At 44.0% G+C, this 19,729-nt stretch overlaps 1 long non-coding RNA gene across 4 annotated transcripts in view; it reads left to right on the top strand.

Moving 5' to 3' along the window:
* The first annotated feature begins 110 nt into the window (after positions 1–110).
* The window catches only part of LOC110145520 (uncharacterized), an 89,300-nt gene continuing 69,681 nt past the window's right edge, over positions 111–19,729 (top strand). For 2 of the 4 annotated variants that reach the window (XR_011489293.1, XR_011489295.1), the window contains exons 1-3: positions 111–324; positions 9,306–9,487; positions 9,586–9,648. This is a non-coding gene — a long non-coding RNA (uncharacterized lncRNA). The remainder of the gene's footprint in view (positions 325–9,305; positions 9,488–9,585; positions 9,649–19,729) is intronic. The other 2 variants (XR_011489294.1, XR_011489296.1) reach the window with 2 other exon arrangements.

Consider the following 19,729-nt stretch of genomic DNA (forward strand, 5'->3'; position numbering starts at 1 on the left):
CGACGCTCCGCCCAAAATGGCGGCGGGGCTGCGTGCTGAGGCCCTGCGCCTGCGCAGTGAGCTGCAACCGTGAGCGGCGCAGCCCGCCCCGCCAGCACCCCGCCCGCTCCCCTCCGCGGGTGAGGCCTCACAGAGCAGCCCGGCCCATCGCCTCTCCGGCAGCCTGTCTCTATAGCGGGAACTCCAGCCCCTCCACGCCTTCATCGGACAACGAGGCTTTCCTCTGCGTCTTGACTGAGCGTGTCTCCTTCCACTGTCCCGAGTGTCACGGGGCAGGCGGACACTTGAGGGAGAACCGGCTCCCGAGGGTCGTAACGAAACCAGGTAACATGTCTCCAGCACCTCTTTGCCCCCACATTTCTCTGCATAGACAATTGTTGTCTCTGTCTGATGTGTCCCTTATTTACTGGCTCTTAGAGACAAAATCCTAACTGCCCTTAAGAAGAAAAGGAGGGATGTGTCTGACTCCCCACTTCCACTGCAGGGAGCACAGGTTTCATCCCTAGAGAGCGAACTAAGCTCTCACAAACCAAAAAAAAAAAAAAAAAAAAAGGAGATGGTGCGGGAGTACGTATCAGCAACTACGTAATGTTTTAATGTCTTTGTGTGCTGATACATTGTAACTAGACTTATTTTGGAACTCCCTTTTCCTGATGGCTCAGAGGTTAAAGCGTCTGCCCGCAATGCGGGAGACCCGGGTTTGATCCCTGGGTTGGGAAGATCCCCTCCTGGAAAGGGAACTGGCAACCCACTCCAGTATTCTTGCCTGGAGAATTCCATGGATGGAGAAGCTTGGTGGGCTACAGTCCACGGGGTCCCAAAGAGTTGGACATGACTGAGCGACTTCACTTCATTTTGAAACATATAGAAGTATCAAATAGTTTTGTTATATAACTGGAACTGATATAGTGTTGTTGGTCAATTACACTTCAAAAACAAACTCAGAAGAAGAGATCTTTTCTCTCTTAGGAAGGGTTGAGGGGAGGGGGAATTGAATGAAGACAGTTGAAAAGTACCGACTTCCACTTGTAAGATAAGTAACTACTAGGGACGTTCAAGACGGGTAAGTATAATTAATGCTGCTGTGTGTTTTATGTGAAAGTTGAGAGTAAATCTTGAGTTCTCACCATATGGAAAAATATGTATCTTTTTATTTCTTTCATTTCGTATCTCTATGAGATGATGGATGTCATTAAACTTACTGTGATCATCATTCCATACTTGTAAGTCAGTCAGTATGCTTTACACCCTAAACTTGTACAGTGCTGGGATATATCAGGTATATCTCAATAAACATGAAAGGAAAAAAAGAAATGAAGAGAGGGAATCCCCACTGGCAAGCGTAGCTACTATTTGAATAAATGTTTTGAAAAATAGTTTGGCCATTTAGGGGAATTTCTATAGACAGAGTCCTTATTTTATGGGGCCTTATGTTTTGATGGAATAATTTATTGAAAACTTGAGATTCTGAAACTCTGTAGCATCACCATACTCTTCTTCAAGGAGAAGATGCATTTCCTAAGGCCTTTCTTCCTTGGAACTCTGGGTTCTTTTTAACCTCACTTGTTCACTGGTTTAGTAACAGGAATGGGTGCTTCTGAGGTGGCACTAGTGGTAAAGAACCCGCCTGCCAATGCAGGAGATGTAAGAGACGTGCGTTCGATCCCCGGGTTGGGCAGATCTCCTGGGGGAAGGCATGGCAACCCACTCCAGTGTTCTTGCCTGGAGAGTCCCCATGGACAGAGGAGCTTGATGGGCTACAGTTATTAGGGTTGCAGAGTCGGACATGACAGAAGCGAATTAGCACACTTGCATGGGTGCAGAGGAGAAATTTTCAAGTGCCCAGAAATAAATGGAACGATAATCTTAATGTCATTTTAAATTTAAGTGGCTAGAAATTACCTATGGGGATTTTGTCCTCTTATACTCTCTCTCTTCTCTTTCTTTTATCTTGAAATGGTAGTTTTCAAGGGTGTCTTCATTGTTTCAAGGACGGTTATTGAGAATTTACCATGTGTAAGACATTATGCTAAGCAGTGGCTTTATGTATATAATAGAACATTAAACAGGTTAGGAATAATGGGGTGTAAACATAAAGCAATTTTATTTTATCTCCCACTATCACTTAAAACTTTATTGGGCTGGGAGGGGTTTCCTCTGCCCTTAGATGATTTTTCTTGATCATTTATGTTAATAGAAACTTCTGCATTGCTCTAAGTTACTAAACACAGTTTTAGTTCTGAAATTAGAAATTTTTTTACTTTAACAGAATCTGTTTAATTGTATTTAAAAAATTTTTGTTGAAATATAGTTGATGTACAATGTGTTAGTTTCTGCTGTCCAGCAAAATGAATCAGTTATACATATACCCACTCTTTTTTTTTTGTGAAAGACTCTTTTGCCATTTAGGCCATTCAGAGTACTGAGTAGACTTACCCGTGCTATCCTGGAGGAGGGCATGGCAACCCTCCTTGCAGTTTTCTTGTCTGGAAAGTCCCATGGACGGAGGAGCCTGGTGGGCTACAGCCCACAGGGTCGTAAAGAGTCAGTCACAACGGAAGTGACTTAGCATGCATGCATGCGCCTGTGTGGTACGGCAGGGTCTTATTAGTCTTCTATTTTAGCTATATTAATAGCTAAATACACACTATATTAATAGTGTGTATCAATGTCAATCCCAATTTCCCAATTTGTCCCTCCCCTCCTGTCCCCGGTAACCACGAGTTTGTTTTCTGCATCCATGACTCTGCTTCCATTTTGAAATTAAGTTCATTTGTACCTCTGTTTTTTTATATTCCACATCTAAGTGATATCATATGATATGTGTCTTTCTGTGTATGGCTTACTTCACTCAGTATGACAACATCTAGGACCTCCATGTTGCTGCAAATGGTATTATTTGCCTCATATAATAAGCCAATTTCTGAACTTGACTTAAATTAAGATCTCCTTCCCTTAGACAAGCTGTCCAGGAAAGTCTACATCCAGTAACGAGGAATGTGGTCACCTTGTTTCGTCCTTCACTCTGTAGTCACACATCTGTCCAAAGGGGCTTCTGACCTTCTTCTTCAGAGAATTGGGATGGAGTTGAGGTTGGGCGAGCAGGGAAGTGACTGTCAGCGTTGTGAACTGCGTCCATGGTCTCTGGCCCCAGCAGATGTGTATGCTGACTCTTTTCCCTCTGAGCACTGTCTTGCGTTCTTTGGAGATTCTCCTCCCCTTGCTAGGAAACTCACACAGAAACCTTTCTGTTTCTGTTTGATTAGTTCTTGCTCAGGGGTCAAGGGTTTCCCTGGAAGATGCTGTCCCTTTCTCAAGATATCCAAACCCCTCTTTGCTTGGAGGGTGTATAGGTACTTCAGATCCTTAGGTCGCACTGTCTGCATGGGAACGTGCTCACACTTGGTCTCGTGTTCTGCTCTGAGGTCCCGGAGACGCAATTCTGTTGGTCATGAGCCCTCCCCCGCAGCTTCAGAAAGCCAAGGTTTTGACTCCTCCTCCAGGCCGAGCCCCTCGTCTGCCCTCTCCCCGTCCCCTTTTCCTTCGATCCACGTCTGAGCCCTGTTTATTGAGACAGAAGCTGCCCCTGGAAACATGCATCTAAATCACTCCATCTCAGAGTTAGCCGTGTAGCCTCTCTGGGTCTTCATTTTTGGTTTGAGAAGAAATATTCCTTGGAATGCCAGTGAGGGAACAAAGGGTGAGGGAGCCAGGCTGAAAACGCAGAGTGATTGTTCAAGACCCGCTCCTGCCGCACAGCTTGATCAGAGGGTCATCAGCGGGTTTGCTAAGAGGTGCTGTTTTTGCTGGTGCTGAAGGATAAGTTCACCTCTGAGGTAAAGTAAAGCAAAAGGATGTTCTTGACAGAAAGGATAGGGCCCCGAAGGGAAGGTGTCTGAAAGTACATGAAGCGTTTGTGGAAACGGCTGTAGCTTTAGGAAGTGTGATCGGGAAGATCCTTAATGAAGAAGTACTTAGTGTTTCAAACAAAGGGGTTTGGCATTTACCCAGTGGTCCCTAGGGGCACTTGGGAGGTTGTAAACAGGGAGGTGATATGTTCCTAAGAGACAGTGACACCTAGGAAAAAAACTTCCAAAAGATGTGTAAGGTATCTATGGAGAAAATGACAAGGCATGGGTGAAGGGCAGAACTGGGCCCTTGAAAAAGAGAAATCCTAAAGCCCTGGGCTGCCCATTCCAACAGCTGTGTTATTTGTTGGCCTGATTTTCATGTCTCTCTCTTCTGTCAATTGCTTTTCTGCTAGACGTGGAAACGTAAGGAACGGAAATAAAACTTACCAAGTACTTCCTCCTCCCTTCTCTGCTCCTCTTCAGTGAGCTGTTGCAAAAGTCAAAACGAGACAAAGCAAGACCATTTGGGCTTTAGAAATAAGTGGGAAAAAGGAAAGTTGTCAAGAAGGATATGTGTTTGTATATTCACTTGTAAAAAAGTGAATAAACAGTAGAGATGGTGGAGTTAGGATACTCATGGAAACAAAAATTGGAGGAATATGCAGCAAACTGTAACTATTCATGTTTCGGTGTATTTTCAAGTATTATATCTGAAACACAGTGTTTTTATTGAAGTGTAATTGCTCTACAAATGTGTTAGTTCCTGCCGTACAATAACGTGAGTCCGCTCTGTGCACACAGATAGCCCCTCCTCCTGCGCCTGCCTCCGCCCCCCATCCCAGCCCTCCAGGTCAGCGCGGAGCACTGAGCTAGCTTTCTGTTACACGGCAGCTTCTGCCAGCCGTCTGTCTCACATGTGGCCGTGTATGTGTGCCAGCGCGGCTCTCCCGGCTCTCCCTTCACGGCGCCCTCCCACTACACTGTGTCACGTGTGTTAGCTCTCTTTGTACCTGTCTTTTATCACAATCTATCTATGTAAACTCTGCGAGAGACTTTTCCTAGAAGAGTCTCTGATACATTGTAGGAATTCAATGTGTATCTGTTGAATAAGTGAGTCTATACATTATATATATATATATATATATGTATGTACATATATAGGATCCTTTACTTATAAACAAACAACGATTTTGCTTTTGTGTAACAAGGGTGGAGTTCTCAGCTCAGAACTTTGAAGTCCTGGGAGGGGCAGCCTTGTTTGCGAGGCTGTGCTCTGCACTGTAGGATGTTAAATAGCATCTCTGCTGCTGCTCAGTCACTCAGGCATGTTGACTCTCTGTGACCCTGTGGGCTGTAGCCCGCCAGGCTCCTCTGTCCGTGGGATTCTCCAGGCGCGTGTATTAGAGTGGGTTGCCGTGCCCATCTGCAGGGGATCTTCCCCACCCAGGACAAACCTGGGTCTCCCGCGCCGCAGGCAGAATCTTCACAAGCCGAGCCACCAGGGAAGCCCCTAATAGCGTCCCTGGTCTTTGTTCATTAGGTGCCAGTAACTCCTCCCTCTGGAGAAGGCGATGGTACCCACTCCAGGGCTCTTGCCTGGAAAATCCCATGGACGGAGAAGCTTGGTAGTCTGCAGTCCATGGGGTCGCTAAGAGTCAGACACGACTGAGCGACTTCACTTTCACTTTTCGCTTTCCTGCATTGGAGAAGGCAATGGCAGCCCACTCCAGTGTTCTCGCCTGGAGACTCCCAGGGACGGGGGAGCCTCGTGGGCTGCCGTCTGTGGAATCGCACAGAGTCGGACACGACTGAAGCGACTTAGCAGCAGCAGCAGCAGCAACTCCTCCCTCCCTGCCTCCAACCAGTGGTGGCAACCAAAAATATCTCCAGATGTTGCTTAATGTCCTCTGGGGGTCAAAAGCCTCCCCCTTTCCCTCGCTGAGAACCACTGCTATGGGAGAAACTCAGAGTCAGGTGCCTCTTAATCGTTTTAAAAATGTGTAGCGCATCATGAGGTAAATGGCAAATTTCGATCTACTACTGTGCTGTTAGAGGGAAATGAGCTGAAAACTCTGTCATGGATTCTCGTAGTTTAATGAGAGTTACTCAGGTCTCAGCCCCTCTCTACATTTTGGTTTTCTTGTTTAGTATAAATGCAATCCAATTTAATCTGCATATAAACACATCCATTGCATATTAAAATCAACATATTATAAGCATCAAGCTGAATGCTTTCTTGAAGGAGCAAACAAAAAATTCATACATATTAATATCACAGATAAGCCAATTATTATGTGAAGTAGTAAATAAAAAAACAATATGATTAATCTAAAACTGGGAGCTTCATAAAGCAAAATATATGATATTAAGATTAGACTGCTTTAGAAACAATATTATGAATCCTTGCATTTTACATGTAATTTGTTTAAAATTAATTTCCCAGTGTGCTATCTTATTTTTGTTTCACCTAGACCTACACTAATAAGTTTTATGAAACATTGATATTACTTAAAATCACAGCGTGGAGAAGATGCCATTTCTCTACTCTTAATTGAGGCAGAACACATGGGTTAGCTTCACAGTTCACAAGACCCTGAGGACCTGCAGGTATGCTGGGATTTTTGATTATCCGCTGGAAGGAAGCAGTGATGCCACTCACCTGGTTTATGAAACAATCAGCATTATTGTTTACATAAAAACAACAACAATAATCTTTACAATAAAGAATACAATTTTAGAGCACTTACCGTGTGCCAAGCCCTTGGCATTATGACTGTGCATGTGTGTGTGTGTGGGTGTGCATGCTCATTTGCTCAGTTGTGTCTGACTCTTTGTGACCCCATGGATGGTAGCCAGTGAGACTCCTCTGTCCATGGGATTTCCCAGGCAAGAATACTGCAGTGGGTTGCCATTTCCTTCTCCAGGGGGTCTTCCCAACCCAGGAATCGAACCCTGGTCTCCAGGCAGATTCTTCACCACTGCGCCACCTGGGAAGCCCCTGGTGTGTTAACTCTTTGAGGGCAGGGTCAAGGTTTGTTCTTCCTTTTCTCCTCCAGAATGCAGGACGCATTGCTGGTACTTCAAGAAATACGAAGAAATAGGATTCAGTTTTACCTTGGTCTTGCCCCGGGACTTCCCGGGCTGTGATCTGTACTTTCCCGTCTGTTCTTTCCAGCCAAAGACCATCATGTTCGAGCCACAACCCTATGTATCTCATGCCTTCTTACACTTGAAGGTCCATTACAACCTTCGCCTCCTCAGTGAAAACTGCTTCTGAGCATCCCCTGGGCACTCAGTGTAACAGTTTAACAGTTTTCTCTTTTTAACCTTTGAAACATCTTATTATATTTGTAGCCTTTTTGCAACCCACTGTAAGTTTCTGTATTGATCTATATTTTAAGAGCCTCTTCTGGTGCTTGGAACATACTAGGCAGGTAATATATGCTAGCTGTTCTTATTACATGCTTGTATATGTGTGCCGGGGGGCATGCATTCAGATCCCTACAGGGTCCATCCAAATCCTAGCAGTGGACTTTAAGCAAGTCACAACCTCTCTGAGCCTCAATTTCCTCATCTGTGAAACTGGATCATAATAATACCTACTTCATAGAGTAGATGTACAGATTAAATGCACTTAAAATATGTGAAAGGCTTAGAAAATCGCCTGACTCATTGAGTTGTTAGCTGTTATTTTTATAGAGACCTATTAATGAAGTGAATCAAGCTGAAATTGAGAAATTTTTTCCCTTGAAGCACGTGAATTGCCTGATCTGGCTTAATTTCCCCAGTTTTAAGAGATGCGGGTATACGGGATATTGCTCATATTTCTTAAGCTCACTATAAGGGAAACAGTAGCGCAAGTGTGATGATAAATGGTAGCCGAGACTCAGCCTCAAGACATCAGGGAGCGGTGGGGTCTGGGAAGAAACGGAGGCACCCGTGCTCTCTGAGGGGCGGCCGCTACTCAGCCCAGCCGTTGTGCCGTGGGAATGCAGACCTTGCATTATCAGATTGTCAGGTGTTTAAAGAGAAGCCCAAACTGAAATTTTATAGGAAGTCTCCTAGTTTTTAAATGTTGGCAGCCAAATAAATAAAATTCAGTATTTTCTGCACCTTCCCCGGTGGCTCAGTGGTAAAGCATCTGCCTGTCAATGCAGGAGACCCAGGTTTGATACCTGGGTCAGGAAGATTCCCTTGGAGATGGAAATGGCAACCCACTCCAGTATTCTTGCCTGGGAAATCCCATGGACGGAGGAGCCTGGTGGGCTACAGTCTATGGGGTCACAAAACAGTTGAAGATGACTTAGCAACTAAACACACACACACACACACAGTATTCTCTGCAGTGTGACAAGACTGTGCAAGACCCTGCATCTCTAGCCCCGCTTGGTCCCTGGGCCGCCAGTTTGCGAGCTCGGTCTCAGCTGACAGCTTCCTCTTGGGTGTGAATGTGACCTGCCCGCAGAAGATATGTGGAATCACATTTTGGTCAAAGAACTCTGGAGCCTTTTCCATACATAAAATTCGGCTTGTGATTTTTCTTTTAATAATCCAAAGGCTATTCCCCATTGTTGCTCTGTTTTGTTTTTTTTTTTTGTCTTTGTGTGCACATTGGTAACATGCCCTGAATGCAGAAAAGCCATAAACTAGGTCATTTCCTCGGACAGGGAAATTCTCTGAAGCAAAAGCAGCAAAAAAAGAATCCATCATTTCCTACTACAGAAGTACATACTTTCTCTCCAAAACCTACGCAGAGTTTGACACAATAAAAAACCACGTCTGACCAAAATGGTAAATTCATGCAGTTTAAAATTTTTAATCACCTTAAGCCGAATCCTAAATCGGTTTTCCAGCAAGAACACAAATCAACTGCTTAGCTTCCCCTTAAGAAAATGCTGACCTCTACAAGAAACACAGTTATTTGTTTTTTATTTTTTTCTCCTTCCCTTCTGGATGTTTTTTTAAATTTTATTTTATAGAATTTAATAAAGGATGAAGTAACAAATGAGGAGATAAAAATATTCCTGAACACTCTAGGGCAACTGTGGGTTTGTAAACAGATATTGTAGCCAGTCCCTCAAGTCACATCAGTATTTGACTTTATAATTCAAGCTCTGTTTATTACTAAATTTAACTTGTATCTGTGTGTCTCTCCCTGAATTCAAGTAAATGGCAGCCCGAGACTATAACATGCCAAATTATCCGTTTCATTGGCACTTCTGTCAATTTATGTATCTGTCGGTGCATTGATCTCTTTTAACGTGGTCTTTCAAGGAAGGCATTTCTATATCTTTGTTTCTTATTTCTCCTTGTTTACGGAGAGCTGGTCCTCCCCTGTCTTTCAAATTGCCCTCTCTTCTCATCTACAAATGTTCATGATATAGATATATTTTTTATTATTCCCTCTAACCTTTCTTCTTCTCATCTCTTTTATGATTTCGACTGTGTCATCAGAAACTGACTGCTGAGGCTGCCAATTAGCCTTTGTCAGCCCTGGTCTCAGCCTCTGCATGCACGTGCAGGACTGGAGGGCAGGCCCTGTTTCGTGTGCACTGCTTGTCCTCACGTGGAGATGCACCATCACCGAAGGAAGAGCGGTAGATGGACCCTGATGAGCTGCTGACGAACTTCCTGTTGTGAGTGTGTGGTGGCAGGGTAGTGGGGGGTGGGCAGCTCGGGCAGGAAGGAGAACCAAGTCCTGACCACCTACCTAACTGACCAGGTCCCTTTTCAGCTCTTCACCAAGGTATCAGTGGTTCTGAAATGCTTCCCAGCATAACGTTGGCGATCTGTGTCGGTGAGTGCAAGTGGTGGGTGGGGGAGCACGGTGACAGAGATAACCCACTGTTTTCTGTCCCCTGGGTTCCATCTGCCCAGCTGGCCTCTGTCAAGTGGCTCCCCTCCCTGATGACTGTTTCAGGGTACCCTGCGGGGTGCGGTAAGTGAGACGGTGACCCTGGGTTCAGCGTTTAAGGGCGCCCTCCAAAACTCCATCATCAACATCAGTATTTTAATGGGATATTTAAAAAAATCAAGATGAATGTAAAGAAATTCGCTATGAACAGAATATAAAAAATTCTCATAAAGACAGGGTCCACACAGCTGCTGTTTCTTGATGCCTTAGGTGCCAGGATGGCTTGGCTCTGCGGTGCTGTTCCTGATTCTGTCTTTATTGAATGTTTTCATACCCTTCTTGTGGAGGGGAGCGCTGAGAAACTGGGCGCTCACAGTGCCCAGGTGTGATGTGGGAGGGCCCCCTGGGGTGCCCTCTGACCTCGGGACCTTGGAGTTCCCTGGCATTCCTGTGTCTTACAGAGTTCCTGTGCCCAAAGTGTCTTCGGTGTTTACTGGTATTTTCTCAGTTCTCCATCAGGCTTGTGGACGAGAGTCCAACAAGGTCTTGGCCAGAAGACCAGCCCAAGAACCCCGAAGACTGTTATATTCAGAATCATGCCTTCTTTGGAGACTAAGGCTTTTGTACAGAGCTGGTCTCGCTGTGTTCGAATGCCTGTTCCCTTGGGATGGCTTCTCTTCCTGTTGTTCTTCAGGCTCCCTGCAGGTCTCGCCACCTGGGAATCAGACGTCTCCATTGCCCTCATCACCATCATCACTGTCGGTCCACATTTATTGAGGGCAGAGGCATTTCTCATTTACCCCTCACCACAGCCCTGGCTGGTGGGGTCCGTGGCTATGTGCCTTTTGCCACTGAGGGGGCTGAGTGCGCGAGGAATAAGTTCGCTGGCACCCTCTTGCTTGGAAGCGGTGGGGCTTGGGCTTGAACCCACCTACCCCGCATTCTAGATGCTGAGCTCCTAACCTCTTGCATTTGCCCTGTAGACTTCTGTGAAGTCTCGGGAACCAGGAGGCTTTTCTAGAACTTTATTTGCTATATGCACACACAACACACACTCAACATTGCCAACATTCTGGTACTCTGCCCCTGGTTAAAGTTCAGTTCTTGGCCATACTGGTGATTTTAAGGCAGAGAAACTGCCCTGAGAGACTTCAGCCCAGTTACAGAATGAAACATCTTTATCAGTTAGGGTTATTGGCCATAAGCAACAGCAACTGATTCTGGTTAACTTAGATAAACCCTGGACTTATTAAGAGAATACTGGCTTCTCATGAGGCTCAGATGGTAAAGAAGCTGCCTGCAGTGGGGGAGACCCAGGTTCAATACCTGTGTTGAGAAGATCCCCTGGAGAAGGGAATGGCCACCCACTCCAGTATTCTTGCCTGGAAAATCCCGTGGACAGAGGAGCCTGGCAGGATACAGTCCATGAGGTCGCAAAAAATCAAAAGAGACTGAGTGACTTTTCACTGGTTTCTCACAGAAGATCAAGAGTTAGGAGTCTCAGGTTTAGGAGCCACATAACAACTGGTTCCCAAGCCCTTAGCCCTGTCTGTTTACCTGTTTGCCTGTCTGCACATTTGTACAGAGAGGGATATGTGCCTGAAATGAAAGGGCCACCAGGGAAGCTCAGTAAGAGTTGGCAGACCCTCCAATGAACATCTTAACTTGGAATCATAGCCTTTCCTCAAATAATAAAATCTAAGGAGAGGCTGAATAGGTTGCCTATGGTCACAACCCTATACTAATCCCCATTACAGAGATGACAATCTTGAGACCTACTGTGGTTAAGTGACTTGCCTAAGGTTTCAGAGCCAATAAGTGATAGAACCAGGATTTGAACCCCAGACTATCTGCCTTCAGATAACTATCTGAAAAATAGAGCTTTTTAAACACCAAATCTAAAAATACATCTAGAAACTTTAGAAAGTTTAAATATATCTTTAAATTTGTGTCAAAATACATACCCTGTGCTGTCTGACTGAGGGAAATCATTTTGCTCTCGTAATGACCTCTTCATTTAATTCTTACAGTGTTGCTTAAAAAAAATTCTCTATGTATATATTATCCAAGAGTTTTATGAAAAAAAAATGTTCAGAACTACTTATATTTACAAGCAGTATTACCTTTTGGGATATAATTTCTAGAAGTTTACCATCTGTTATGGAAAGGAACTGAGAACGTTCAAAATGTTGCTTAGAATATGGCAATTTAAGTATATCTGTGAGTGTAGGACAATTATCAGCATTGGCTTTCTCAACTACCCTGAAATCTCAGTTTCCTGGCCTCAGCAAACCAACCAGGGGTGGAAATGGGGTACTGATGACTCAAAAGCATTGTGGCCATTACCTGTGCACTAACACCACCCCACAGCTCCTGCAACCCACCTTCTTCCTCAGGAACTTCTGAGCATCCCCGTATGGGGTCCCCATAGATACACGGGGCTTCCCTGATAGCTCAGCTGGTAAAGAATCTGCCTGCAATGCAGGAGACCCTGGTTTGATACCTGGGACAGGAAGGTCCCCTGGAGAAGGGATAGGCCACCCACTCCAGCATTCTTGGGTTTCCCTGTGGCTCAGCTGGTAAAGAATCTGCCTGAAGTGAGGGAGACCTGGATTCAGTCCCTGGGTTGGGAAGATCCCCTGAAGAAGGGAAAGGCTATGCACTCCAGTATTCTTGCCTGGAGAATGCCATGGACAGAGAAGCCTGGCGGGCTACAATCCATGGGGTTGCAAAGAATCAGCTATGACTGAGTGATGCTTTACCAATGCCTATAACATAGTAAAGCACTTGATCAATGTAAACTTTTATTACAAAACACTGACACACACACTTTTTAAACAGAAGTGATATTATAGACTTGTCTCTATGTGCATCTAATCTTGAATTATCAGGTGACTTATTCCTGGCTTGTGTGTATATATATATGTACCTTGGAGTCGGTAAACAAATGTGTATATATATAACATCTGTGAGTCATGTTCCCTTCCCAGTGCCTATGGTCTTCATTTTGAAACGTCAATTATTTCACAGCTTCATGGGTGCATGTGGAAGTGTGTCTGAGCATTCTTCGACCTTCTTGGTCAATAATGACCTAGTTTTATCCTGAGTAGCTCTATTTCCCTGCATTGATGTGTGAACATCTGTGAGTCTTCTCAAGGAAATGAGATCATAGTAACATCTGGAGATTGCAATGAGATGATTGCTCTGAACTAAATCTCTTTGGTCCTGTACTATTCCCATCACCTATATTCATTACTGTGGCTCACCTCTGGCAGAAAGAGGAATGGCTCTCCTGTTTAACTCTCCAGAGGCAGGAGGGAAAAAAATAGGAATATCTAGTAGTTACTGAAAACTCCCCACGTGGAAGTACTTTATTGCAGATTCCTTACTCCCCTGCAGAGTCTGAGCCTTTATCCCCACCATCACTAATTGATACGTGAAGAGACTGGCAGAGTGAACACTCTGACGATGAATACACGGTAGGGCCAAGACTGCAGTTCCGATGCCCTATGTTCGGTTCTAGAGCTTGCCATTTAAGAAAAATAAACTTTGATTTTCACGATAATTTTAGATTTCCAGTGGATTTACAGAGATAGTATGAGCCTACTGTTTTTCACCATTGCATTTTACTGCCTTCTGAGACTTAAGATTTTACTAAACCATGTCAACTTTATCACCAGCTCAGCAAGCTTCTTTTTAAATTGAATTAGTTGATTATTTTTGGCTGTGCTGGGCCTTTGTTGCGCAGGCTTTCCTCTAGTTGCGGTGAGCGGGCGCTCCTCTTCCTCACGGTGTGCAGGCTTCTCACTGCAGAGGCTTCTCTCGCTGCTGGGCACAGGCTCTAGGGCGTGCGGGCTTCAGTAACTGTGGCACGTGGCTCAGTAGTTGGGGCTCCTGGGCTCTGGAGCACAGGCTCAGTAATTGTGGCCCAGGGCTCAGTTGCTCCGTGGCGTCTGGGGTCTTCCCAGATCAGGGATCGAACCCGTGTCTCCTGCATCGTCAGGCTGATTCTTCACCACTGAGCCGTCAGGGAAGCCGTCACCTAACTTCTTACCTGTAGCTCTGATCTCAGTTAGAGGCTCTGATTAACTACATCTGAGGCCCCGTTTGAAGAAAACAATGCAAGGTTTATTCTTCTAGTTCAACAAATGGTGATTGAGTGCTTTCTATATTCCTTGCATGGAGTTAAGGACCAGATGGTGAGCCATGCAGTCCTGCTGATTGTCCTTTGGGGAAATAGATGTTGTGTACACACACACACACACACACACAGACCTAAGTGTAAGTCTGCAGGGAGCAAACGCTGAGAGCATCCACACACACACACAGAGCTAAGTGTAAGTCTGCAGGGAGCAAACGCTGAGAGCATCCGACAGTGGAGGCTGACCTGGTCTGTGAGTCACCATGCAGGGAAAAACAGGTAGGAATCATTTCCCTTATGAGGCGATATTTGAGCTGATGCTTTGAAGGGCAGGGCTTCCGTGGGAGGGGAGGACTGTACAGGCAGACAGGACATCTCTACACAGACTCCAGTGTCTGCCATCAACTTTCTTTTAATGAAAGAAAGGCTCAGAAAGGTGAAAAATATTGCATTTCTTAGAATGCGTGTGCAGGTTCTTTTAATTCTACAATCTTTTCTTTAGGTTTTACCCTCTTTGTGATTTTACCCCTTGGCCCACTCTCTCCTCCCCAGAATTAACCACCCTGTCCTACATCTGAGCCCTGGACATACTCCTATAACCTCACAATATTTTAATTATTTTCCTGGAAGTATCCATCTCTTCTACTCTAGTGGTTCCTCCCTGAGGAACAGATCTTATTTCTCTTTCACATCTACAAATAATGTGTGCATGGCATTTATTGAGCACTTACTATGCATCAGCACTTTGCTAAATCTTTTCATGTAATATTTTATGTATTCCTTGGGGCAAACCAGGGAAATTGGATTATTTACACCCTGTCACTCATTTAGCAAACATTTCTTCTGCATCACCCACTGTGCAACCCTATGGGACTCTCCAGGCAAAAATCCTGGGGTGGATTGCCATGCCCTCCTCCAAGTACTGAGGTGTGGCCATATGGCAATTCTAACCAATAGAATTGAGTAGAAGTATTCTGGGCCACTTGCAGGCCTGGCCCATAAAACTCTGTCTGTGATCGTTCATTGGATGGAGGTGCCTCTTAAAGGTGGCAGCTCCCTATCATGCTGACCCCTAGTGACAGCATGGAGCTGAGCCTCCTCCTTTCCCAGCTAGAGACACCCGAGTCTAGAACCACTCAGTCCTGCATTAGCAAGAAACAAGTGGAAACTGCGTTTGAGTCATTTTATGTTTTTAGCATCAATTTGTGCCATCAGCTAGAGTTGCTCCAAGTAGTACAGTTCTATTATTATTATTCTTTTATAGCTGTTCTCCCATTTATTAAGCCTTGACCAAGGTTTGTACTGTCTCATCTAAATCCTGGCTGATGGGTGGTCAGGAGCAATCCATAATGTCCACCTAGATTCCTTCTGTCCTGGGTTCTGCCATCTCCTAGAGTGATGCTTTTGGCACTGTCAAGCCTGGTTCGTGACTGCTGTCTGTAGACAGGGATGCCCAGTTTTTTATTTGTTTCATTCTCACTTCCACTCATACACTGTTGTCCAATGTAGAGTCACATGGCCACAAAAGGCCCAAAAGGAGGCTGGGGAATGTATTCTCAGCTGTATGTCCATGGGTCCAGCTGACACGCAGAGACTTCTGTCTTTAAAAGGAAGAAAGGGAAGATGGCTCCGGGGGACAGTTTCCTGTCTTTCACACATATGATGATCACTCAGAACTTGCAGCCAAGACTAAATTAAGTCACTTATAGCCCCAAATAAGCAATTCATAAAAATATCTTTTCCCTCTTTTTAAGTATAAGAAATTGTATTTAATTTAGAGGTGTAATATTAATAGCTAGCAGTTATTGAGAGCTTGAGGCTTCCCAGGTGACTCCGTGGTAAAGAATCCAGCTACTGATGCAGGAGACCTGGGTTCGATCTCTGAGTTGGGAGGATCCCCAGGAGAAGGAAATGGCAACTCACTCCAGTATTCTTGCCTGGGAAATCCCACGGACGGAGGAGCCCGGTGGGCTACAGTCCACGGGGTTGCAGAGGGTCAGACACGGCCGAGCACGCGCACCGCCGCTGAGAGCACCGTATGTGTAAGAATCTGGGTTGAGTGTTGCGTGTGTGTTAGCTCACTGAAGTCTCATAGCACTGTTTCAGGTAAAGTGTTATTTCAATTAACATTGTATAGGTGAGGAAACTGAAGCTTATGGAGGTTAAGTGATTTGCCTAAGGTCTAAAAGTTAGGAAGAGCCAGACTCCACCACTCCATTCACGTGACGGGGAGAAGAATCATCACTCCCTCGGGGTAAATGTGAAATATGTATCTGGAGGAGAATGCAAAACAGCTTATTCACGTGTTTTTTTTTTTGTAATTTAAATGTAAAAGTCTGCATTTAAAAAAAATCTAGAACTAAAATTTGCCCAATTTTAATATATGGCAGTAAAGTCCTCTAATTTTTTTTTCTAAGTAAGAGTGCTTGTAAAATAAATCAAATATACAGAGAATCAATACTTGAAGTCTCTCCTCATCCCTCTCATGACTCCCTGCACGCATAACACTCATTTCTGCAGAGCAGGGTTTGGCAGACTATGACACGCAGGCTGCCTCCAGCAGCCCCATTGCCCTGTCCATTTCTGTAAGTAAATTTTATTGGGACCCAGACACCACCTTTGCTTCATATTGTCTATGGCTCCTTTTGTGCTGCAAGGTCAGAGTTGAATAGTTTTGCCGAGACTGTGTGGCCACAGAAATAGAAATACTCGTTATCTGTCCCTGTACATGAAAAGTTTGTCAAGCCCTGCCCTAGAGCTGATCAATGTTTGCATTTTGTCATCTATTATTTCAGGCTCTCTTTCATGTTTTTGAGTATGTGTGCATATGTATCCAATTGTACAAATACATCTCTCTACACATAAACACACACAGATATGTATGCATGTGTTATTGTTCAGTCCCTCAGTCGTGTCCGACTCTGTAGCCCGCCAGGCTCCTCTGTCTACGGGATTTCCCAGGTAAGAATACTAGAGTGGGTTGCCATTTCCTTCTCCAGAGAATCTTCCCGACCCAGGGATCGAACCCACGTCTTCTGCACTGGCAGTCAGATTCTTAACCAGCTGAGCTACCAGGGAAGCCCATGCATATATATGTACACACATATGCCCAGGCATACACACACACACACACACACATACACACGCACAAAGGAGTCATACTAGGTATATTGTTATACATAATATATCTTGGTAATTTTTCCATATCAGTGCCTATAAGATTCCTCTGTTATTTTGAGGAAAGCATACGGAATCATGGTATAGATGTACAATAATTTATTTGATCATCACCCAGTATACTGATGAAGATAAAACTTATTTTCAATTTCTGTCAGCCATCTTGAAGGACTCCCCAGAATGTCTTTGTAAACCCATTTGTGGCTGCCATTTGCTTAATTTGTAACATGTTAAGTTACATGTTTGTAACTTTGTAGCAGGAGGCTAACTTCATTCCATGTTAAGAATTTGTAACTTTGTAGCAGGAGGCTAACTCCATTCCATGTTAAGAATTTCTAACTCACAGTAAACAGGATCAAAAATATATTCTGCATTTCAGATCTTAATTATGCACTTAATTAAAATTCCCATTGTCAGTAAAAGGTAAGGACTATATTAGATTGCGGTTGTTGGCATCCTGATTAATATACATATAAGCTTTAAAATCTGTTGTTACATTATGGTAGATTTTCCAGAAAGAAACATTAAGCTTTAAACTGCATTTTAAAAAAGACAGAAGGGGATATGAACTCAGTGGAAGAAATCCAGCGTATTCCAGAGCAGATGATAGCTATATATAACGGAAAGGGAGCCAGAAGTCACACCTTAATTTGCGTGTTGTTTAAAGCAGGCAGGTTCTTCTCTTTCTGAGAATTAGAACTGGTGCAAAACCAGGGGATGAAAAAATGCCAGGTATCAAATTCCAGGATAAAACTTGCATGCAAATTTCTATTTTACAAAACCAAATAGCCAAGTCTCACCAACCTGAAGGTGAGGTTTCAGGGGGAGCACCTGCTTGGCTTCTCCCCAAATCTCCCTTCCCTTGCAGGTCACATTTTCCAACATGAGAACCTTACTTTCCATGTTTTTTTGAGCCTACAATATTTCCCTTTGTTCTGAGACTTATCCGTGGGCTTGATGTGAATTTTCCACTTTGTTTGGTGCGTTTCCATTTATAAGCTGTGTTTTTCTCACCTTCTCTGCTTCACGCTCAGTTTATTTCCCCTAAAGATCAAGAAAATGACTGTGAAAAGTTTGTTTCACGTTTTGAGGTGGCCTCAGTTCTTCCGCTTCTGTTCCCTGGAAGCTACCCCCCACCCCCAGCTCCTGATTTTCGGGTTTTTTTTTTTTTCCTATTTCAGTTTTCGGCCACAGTGACTCTTTAAACCTTTGTCTTTTTTGACGGCTAGTATTGTCTTTGCTCTTTTAATTTGTTGTCTTCCTTTGCTCCTTTGTTCTTTGCTTTTGTTCTCTCTGACCTATTGCTTCTCTGTGATTGTTCTTATACCTTGAATAATTTTGAGGTGCATAGTAAACATCTCAGGCAGTGAGTGCCTGTTTTCTCCTGATATCTGCCTTTCTTTCTTAGGAACTGGAACCTCAAAGGTTCCAGGCATGTGTCACCGAGAATAACATGACATAGCCCTGGATTTAGTGGGACTGAGTGTGACCATCTGACTGATTTCTGGCCAAAGGGATGTGAGTCTAAGTATGAGTCCTCTTTGCCACTATTTGGGGACATTTTTGCCCAGAGAGGCCATTGGCTGCTTGCTTGCTGGAATGTGGTTATGGGGTTGGTGATAGAGAGGTTCCTTTGCACCTGGGCATGGAAGCTGTGTCTTGACCTTGGTAGACCTGATAACCAGAGACACAGGTTAACATGAGCATCTCAGTAAGGTCAGGAGATAAAAGCTAACACCACCAAAGACCAGAAAATATTCCCAGATACTAGTGGGTAGATATGATTATATGCTCAAATTTCTTAGTCCTTGAAGGTTGCCCAGGGTAGAAGGAAGGAGTGCGTGTATGTGTGTGTGTGTGTGTCTGTGCATGCAGAATACTAAATTGATTGTGGATAACCCCAAGAGATGGCAGTTATCTGAACGTGATTACATTTTCTGCTATTAGGTATATTGGGGGTTTGAGAAAAAAATGAAATTTAAGTTATGCAATTTAAGAAAACTGTATTTCTTTATACTCAAATTTGTGTTCTGTGAAAATTTTGTCCACTGTGGGAGCCTGGGCTCAAGTGGGCAACTGGGGATCACTGAGTTTTAAGCAGGGCTGTGACACTGTCAGATTTGTGTTTTCTCCCAAAGTCTTTTTTTCTAAGAGGTTGTGGCCACGTGATGGTCACGGATCACTTTCATCCCCTCGTGGAAATGTTCAACTGTCCTACATATGTCACTACATTTTTGCAGAGTCAGATGGTCTTTCCTGAAATATTTTCTATTGTCATCATTTGTGATCTCCACTATATCCCTGTCTTTATATATTTTCTTCAAAATAGGCTCCCAGTCCATTTCTGGAGAGAGTGTTTAGAGTCTCTGGGTCAAATTTAAGAACTGCAACTGACTTAGTCACTCAGCTGACAAGGAAAAGCAAAAAAAAAAAGAGCATGCCTTTCATTTGAGAAATAAAATATTAAATATATTACTTTTGCATCCATCTTCTTTCACTTTTATTTGTTCATAAAGTGGTAGTATAGTGCGATTAAAGAATTTTTTTAAATAGGGGGGAAAAAAGCATTCACAATGACCTAACTCTGGGTTTTTGTTGATGGGAACAAAAACTGACCTGAAACAAGCTGAGGTGGAGAAAACACATATGGGCTCCAGTCATGGGAAAACCCAGGAGTATGGCTGGTTTCAGATAAGGTTTTAGATA

Source organism: Odocoileus virginianus, chromosome 9 (assembly GCF_023699985.2).
Source record: "Odocoileus virginianus isolate 20LAN1187 ecotype Illinois chromosome 9, Ovbor_1.2, whole genome shotgun sequence".
In the NCBI taxonomy this organism is placed as follows: Eukaryota; Metazoa; Chordata; class Mammalia; order Artiodactyla; family Cervidae; genus Odocoileus; species Odocoileus virginianus.